Raw genomic sequence first — 7231 nt, forward strand, 5'->3', positions numbered from 1 at the left:
ACAAACCTGTGAGATATGCAGAACAAATGTTAATACCTCCATTATATAGATCAGGAAACTGAGACACAAATATGTTGCACGAGTTGCCAAATGTAACACAGCTAGCTATTAGGTTACAGAGCTTGGACTTGACTGTCTAACTTCAAATCCATTCCCACTACCGCTGCATGACACTGCTTTGTGCTACTTACTGAAAGGTCGGTAGAGCAATGGTTGAGGCCAAGTGTTCCTAGTAGTATCCAACCACTCTCTAGCTGTATACGAGGTCTGAAAATTAGGTTTGCGAACTCATCCTAGAAAAGTGCTACATACCTCATTGCTGAATATCACTACGGTCACCTTTGAAGTACTCCCCTTGGGAACCTATGCACTGACACCAGCGTCTATTCCACCCTTCAAAGCAATTTTGGAACTCTTTTTCTGGAATGGCCATCAGAGCTGTCATTGTACTACCCTTGATGTCCTGACTGTCATCAAAATGCCCTCCTTTCAATATTTCCTTTACCTCTGGGTAAAGAAAGAAGTCATTGGGGGCCAGATCAGGTGAGTAGGGAGGGTGTCCCAAAACAGTTATTTGTTTACTGGCTAAAAACTTCCTCACAGACAGTGCCGTGTGAGCTGGTGCATTGTCCTGATGCAAGAGCCATGAATTGTTGGCGAAAGGTTCAGGTCGTCTAACTTTTTCATGCAGCCTTTTCAGCACGTCCAAATAGTAAACTTGGTTAACTGTTTGTGCAGTTGGTATAAATTCATAATGAATAATCCCTCTGATATCAATAAAAGTTAGTGACATCGTTGCAACAAGTTCGCTAACTTAATCATCAGAACTCGTATAGCATCAGGCAAATTATTTTACTTCTTTTTGCTTCATCTCCCCCATCTTTTGAATGGGAAGAATAACAGTACTTACAAGGTTATTTTGAGGAGTAAATGAGTAAATGCTTATGCCAGTCATACAGTATACAATAAATGTCAGCTCTTACTTTTACTGTCAACGCAGGAGGCAGACAATTTTGGGCCCGTGTGATGAGTCCACTTTGACAGCTCATTTTCAGTCTTCCAGGGACAATACCTCTTCCTCTTGTCTCCAAGAGTACCTGCAGAAATAACAGGGCTACAGAGGGTTGAGGAACAAATTCTGCCCCACAGTGGTGACCTCTGCTTTTCTAGAGGCAGGGAGGAAACTGTCAGAGGGACCAGGACTTGTAAAAGAGTTTTAAAATGCTCTTGTTAAATTATAACCAAAAATGTTGCCAGTGTGGGTTTTAAAGAAAAATTCCAGTTCATAACTGTTAATGAGAAAAAAGAGTCAGGAAATTCATGTGAAACTAGAATCCTGGTTTGGACAATGAGCATGTATAGAAATATCAGTGTTTTATTTATTTTTTATTTATTTTATTATTATTTTATTATTATTTTTTGAAATATCAGTGTTTTTAAAAGCTCACTTCCTGATGTTATATGAAAATACATGGATTTTTTTTTCAGTACATGACTTTTATCGCATCTTTAAAATATCACAAATAAGTCTGAGGAATCACTGGGCACTTTGCTGTTTCTGGAGCTGGACAGCTTAGATCTCATTCATCAGCCTGCTGAACTCTTCCTCTTTCAGAACATAGACACCCTCCCAACATGTGCTGATACCCTTGTTTTGAACTGTTGTGGCTTGTTGAATCAAAGCAGCTAAATTTGATACAAGTTCAATATCCTTTCCTTTAAGAATTAACTCATCTTTCTGGGCTTGAGGTACTGAACAAGCAACACCTGACCTCATCTGAACCCTGCGGATGTATTTTTCACCGAAGAAATTTTGGATTTCAACAAGAGAACCATTCTCCTGCTGACAACGGTGACGGGGAAGTGAGCACACACAGACCTCGTCTTGTAACGAAAGCCCAGTGTAACGCCCTTGATCATGTTCTGTACGTGATCACAGATAGTGCGAACACTAGCCAGTTCCTTTCTATCTCCCCACCATTTGTCACCCCGGAGCCTCTTCTTCTTTCCAAGGAGACTGAGTTCTGCATGGATGTGATTGCAGTCCCCCCGCAGGGTGGCTCTGGGGCCCTTCCCAGTACCTGTGCGTCCCTGCAGAGTGATGGCCACGATTTCCAGAATGTCCACCATCTGACTGCCGAGAACTGTCTTCATCCTCGCAGTAGAAGCGAAAAAAGGGCACAAATGGACGTTTTTAATAGCAAAAATAAAATAAAATGTTCTTGTTAAAAAGCGTCTCATCATGAGGTGATGTGCTGATATTGCTCTGGACTCATCAGTGAAGAATTTCAAACCACTCATGTCAATTACCAGACTTGTGGCTTGTACATTAGCAGTTTAATTAAATTATATTGTAAGAGAAAAGATGCTTGTTTGGTATACATTTTAAAAATTAGAAATAGCTTTTGTTAACAGGACATTTATCAAAGAAGAACCTTTATAATATGTACCCATGTATGCAGTTGGGAAATTTTATCTGGCTGGAAATAAATGCATTTTATAGCAAAAGGAGAAAAAAGGAATTAAATGTTCTTGTTGAAAAAATTCTCTTGTAACAGAGAATTTTTAAATTATAGAGAATTGATCATTGAACAAGTTTCATCTTATCCATATGTGCAAAACAAAGTCAGTATGGGCTGGTACTGAGAATGTGGGCAAAGACAATTATATGATAGCATTTGAATTGAATCTTCTCTCAATCTCAGTGCTCTGGGAGCTCAATGATATTCCTTCCTCCCACTTTGCTGCTTCTCTTCAGATCTCCCTGAGGCTCTGCTTTTGGCTCCTCCCTAAATGTTAGTGTTCCCCAGGGATCTTTCCTTGGCCTACAGTCCTCACACCCTATACCCTCTTCCTAGGTGATTGCATCCTTTCCCATAACATCTATGATCAGTGATGACCAAATTGACTACTCTAAAATCTGTCTCCCGCCAAGGCCTCTCCCAGGAGCTCAGGACTCATTATCCACCTGTCTGCTGGACATCGATACCCAGTGGTCCCACAGGCACCGGTCCCTCTTAAATGTGTTCGGCCACCTGTTTTCTCTGCATCATTTAATGACACCATCATTGACCCAGCCAGCCAAGGTAAGAACTTTTTTATTGAGATGTAATTCACATATTCACCCTTTTCAAGTGTACAATTCCATGCTTTTTAGTAAATTCACAGAGTTGTGCAACCAGCCCCACAATCTAGTTTTAGAACATTTTGTCGTTTCCCAAAAGATCTCTCGCATCCATTAGCAGTCACTCCTCCCACCCCTGGAAACAACTAATCTACTTTCTGTCTCTATGGATTTTGCCTATTCTGGATATTTCATATAAGTGGGATCATACAATATGTGGTCTTTTGTGACTAACTTCTTTCACTTAGCATAATGTTTGCAAGGTTTGTCCATGTTGTAATGTATATCAGAACTTCATTCTGTCTTATGGCTGAATATTATTCCATTGCATAAATGTATCACATTTTATTTATCCATTCATCAGTTAATGGACATTTGGGCTGTTTCCAATTTTGGCTTTTATATATAATGCCGCTATGAACATCCACATATAAGTTTTGTGTGGAACTACGTTTTCAGTTCTCTTGGGTCTATACCTAGAAGTAGAATTTCTGGGTTATATCGTGATCTATGTTTAAGCTTTTGGGGAACTGCTGAACTATTTTCCAAAACGAATATGTCATTTTACAACCCCAACAGCAATGTATGATGGTCAAATTTATTTGGGAGTCAGTTTTGATTCTTCCCTCTCTTTTAGTTCACACAGTTAATCAATCGTCCAAGTTTTTCCAATTTAACATCCTAAACATCTCTCAAAATTGTCCCTTGCTCTCCAGTCCTACTACTACTGCTTTGGTCAATCCTACATCATCTCTCACCTGGAATATTGCAATGGCCTCCAAACTGGCTCTTGTCTCCGATTGCTCCTCCACCTGCTGTCAGAATGAGCTTTCTAAAACAGGTATCTGACAACATCATTGCCCTGCTTGACACCCTTTAATGCAGTGGCTCTCAACCCTGGCTCCACAGCAGAATCACCAGGACAGATTCCAAATATCCTGATGCCCAGGTTGCACCCCAGGCCTATTAAATCAGAATCTCTGGAGGTGGGATCCAGGCATCAATAGTGTTAAATCTCCCCAGGTGGATCCAATATAAAGCTAAATTGGAGGAACACTGCTTTAGTGGCTTCCTATTGCTCACAGGATAAAGTTGAAGCTCCTCAATGGCCCACAGGTCCATCATCTAACCCCTCCATACCTCTTCATCTGCATCTCTTGCTTTTCCCTGCCTCACACTAAACACCCCAGCCACACTGATATGCAAATGGTCTCCAACAAAAACATGTTTTTCCTTCCCTGTCTCTGCCTGGAATGTTCTTCCCAGCTCTCTTTGCCTAGGGAGCTCCTACTCCATTCTTTAAGATACAGCACCTCTAGAACTCTTCCTATGCCATGTTCCTCTTGTTTTGTGTAGTCCTTAAGCCCTATTGGAATAGTCCTCCCCAAAAGACTGGGATACCTCTACCCCCACCCCCGCCTTAGCTCATTCATTCATTTCTCATCCCCTGAAATTTATCATGTACTCTATGAAGAGTTGTCAGATGAATAAATGAACAAATATCCTCAAACGAGTTGCAATACAATGTTTATTGTGTGCCATCTTAACAATCAGACTCTGAAGGCAACTGGGCCAGAGTAGACAAGGACTTCAACCATGGAGGAAGGACCCACACCAGCACACAGCGGCCCTAGCCAGGAGAATCTTAGGTACCTCAAAACTCTGTCCTCAACCAGATAGGTGGCTCTTGACTAGAACACACTGCACATGGAACAAACTAGGACCCACCATGAAGCAGATGCTTCAAAACCCTTGCCAAAGAGGAGGACCACCACTGCCTGCACCTGAATGAAGTACTCTAGCGTAGGGTAGACTGAAGCACCCTCCCTCCCTGTGCCTGTTCCAGTACTCCATCCCATCTTTGGGGCTTTTATGTTGTATGCCTCTCCACCCTGTCTCAACCTTGAATCCCAGATATACCCTGCCTCCCCGACCAGTCTCTACCTCCCTGCCTGACTCTCATACCTTGGCTTCACCTTGATTACTTGGTAGCAACTGATTGGCCAATCACACCAAGTGCCAAGCCCATGAGCTCTCAGGAGCCCATGTCTCTGAGGAGGGCATCACCTTGGCCAGCCCACTGTCTACTCAACATTAGGCCCCTAGACTTGGCCCTTTGACTAGGTATTCACTTTGCATATATTTCAGTACTAAAATGAGATATCATATATACAATGGAACACTGCTCAGCCATAAAAAAGAATAAAATCCTGCCATTTACAGCAACATGTTTGGACCTTGAGGATATAATGCTAAGTGAAATAAGTCAGACAGAGAAGGACAAACACCACATAATTTCACTTGCATGTGGAATCTAAACAAACAAACAAACAAACAACAACAAAAACCCTGAACAAACAAAGTCATAGATACAGAGAACAAATTGGTGGTTACCAGAGGGGAAGGGGGTTGTGGGGTAGGCAAAAGAGGTGAAGGGGATCAATTGTATGGTGATGGATAGTTACTAGACTTTTGGTGGTGATCACTTTGCAGTGTACACAGATGTCAAATTACAATGTTGTACACCTGAAACATATAATAAAATAAATAAATAAATAAGATACAAACACTAATACTGATTGTGCGTATTGCATTCCAGCCATAAGAGAAAGCACCATTTGAAGAAACACAACACTATATACACATTAGGATACACTTTATTATCTTAGCAATGCTTTGTTGCTTTCATGATTCTCGACCTTGGATACACATTGAAATCACCTAGGGAGTCTTTAAAAAAATATCGATACCTATAAGTAAGTAAACCAATTAACAAAGTTACTAAATAAATAAATAAATATTTATAAATGAATGAACGAATAAATAAATAAATAAATAAATAAATAAATAAATAAATAAAATACTGATTCCTGGGTCTCACTCCCAGAGATTCTGATTACATCCATTTTGAGTGCAGCCTAAATATCAAGAGTTTTTAAAGTTCTCCCGGTGATTCTAATATGCAAACAACATTGAGACCACTTGTCTTAGGTTTACTTCCTAGACTCCAAATACATTTCCCCTGACTTGGTTCTGGGCAGTTGACATTGGCAATATTATGATTTGGTCTTAGACTGGCTTTAGTCTCCCGTCTCAGGACTTCCTTTTACGCCCAGGATCTTAGACACTACTTCAAGGGCATTATTTGGATAGGATAGCTGACCACCTCTGTAAGTTTCCTTCCCCTCACTCCTTTCCCATTATTCCACCTGTATTTGCAAAGGAGACTGAAACCCTCTCTTCTTTGCAGGTGGCCTTTTAAAAATCACCCTTTCCTGCTTTAATTTTTGGCATGGTCTTTCTGTGTCCAAATGAAAGCCCAAAGTGAGAGAAAGTCATGTTATAGAGTGAGTTGCTGGGGTTTGGTGCCAAATCTTACAGCGCCCACTTTCCAATCAAGGGTGACTAAATTATGAAGTAGCACCCACCACCCCCTCCTTTTTAGTTCCTCACAGTGCTGCTATCACCTATTTTATAATTAGTAGTTGATTAGCATGAAAAAGATCTTCCTTCCTGAATGAGGCCTTGCAATTATGTTTTTCAGCTTCTGCCCAAACTGCAGAACAACTTAGGGTTTTTGTTTGTTTGCTTTTTTCTTCACTCACCAAATTCTTGAAACTCATTTTGAACAAAGCAGTTTGAAAGCAGAATTAGGCTGTTTCTGCACACAAATAGAAGAGCATCTATCTAAGCTTGTGTTTCCACCCGTGGTAGAAAAACGACTTTTTCCTTTTGTAGGAAAAGATAACGATCAACAGCCATGGTAGACCAAGGCTCAAGTTTCACTTAAAGTAAATGGGATCCAATTTTCCACATGACACTGACAGTTTGTATTCCAAGGTCAGGACTTACCAAGTCAAGTCTCTCTTGTTTTAAGGGAGAGTGTAGAATCTACATTTTGGTTAATAGGGTGCACATGATAGAAGCTTTTGAAACATTTCCCCACCAGTGTATTACTGGCTAACACAGAGGTACCACTGCAGCTCCCTCCCTGAGAAGGTTCCTCCCACAAAGCATCCCACTTCCTTTTCAAAATTTACTTATTTCACTCATCAGCAAGAAAATGAAAATGTCTTTTTCAGTTCTCTATGATCATCTTCCCAACTC

The 7231-nt window shown here is 40.7% G+C and overlaps 1 pseudogene; it reads right to left on the bottom strand.

The window, feature by feature from the left end:
• Positions 1–1580: 1580 nt before the first annotated feature.
• LOC109436235 (large ribosomal subunit protein uL6) lies at positions 1581–2163 on the bottom strand (annotated as a pseudogene).
• Between the last annotated feature and the right edge of the window lie 5068 nt (positions 2164–7231).

Source organism: Rhinolophus sinicus, chromosome X (assembly GCF_036562045.2).
Source record: "Rhinolophus sinicus isolate RSC01 chromosome X, ASM3656204v1, whole genome shotgun sequence".
Classification (NCBI taxonomy): Eukaryota; Metazoa; Chordata; class Mammalia; order Chiroptera; family Rhinolophidae; genus Rhinolophus; species Rhinolophus sinicus.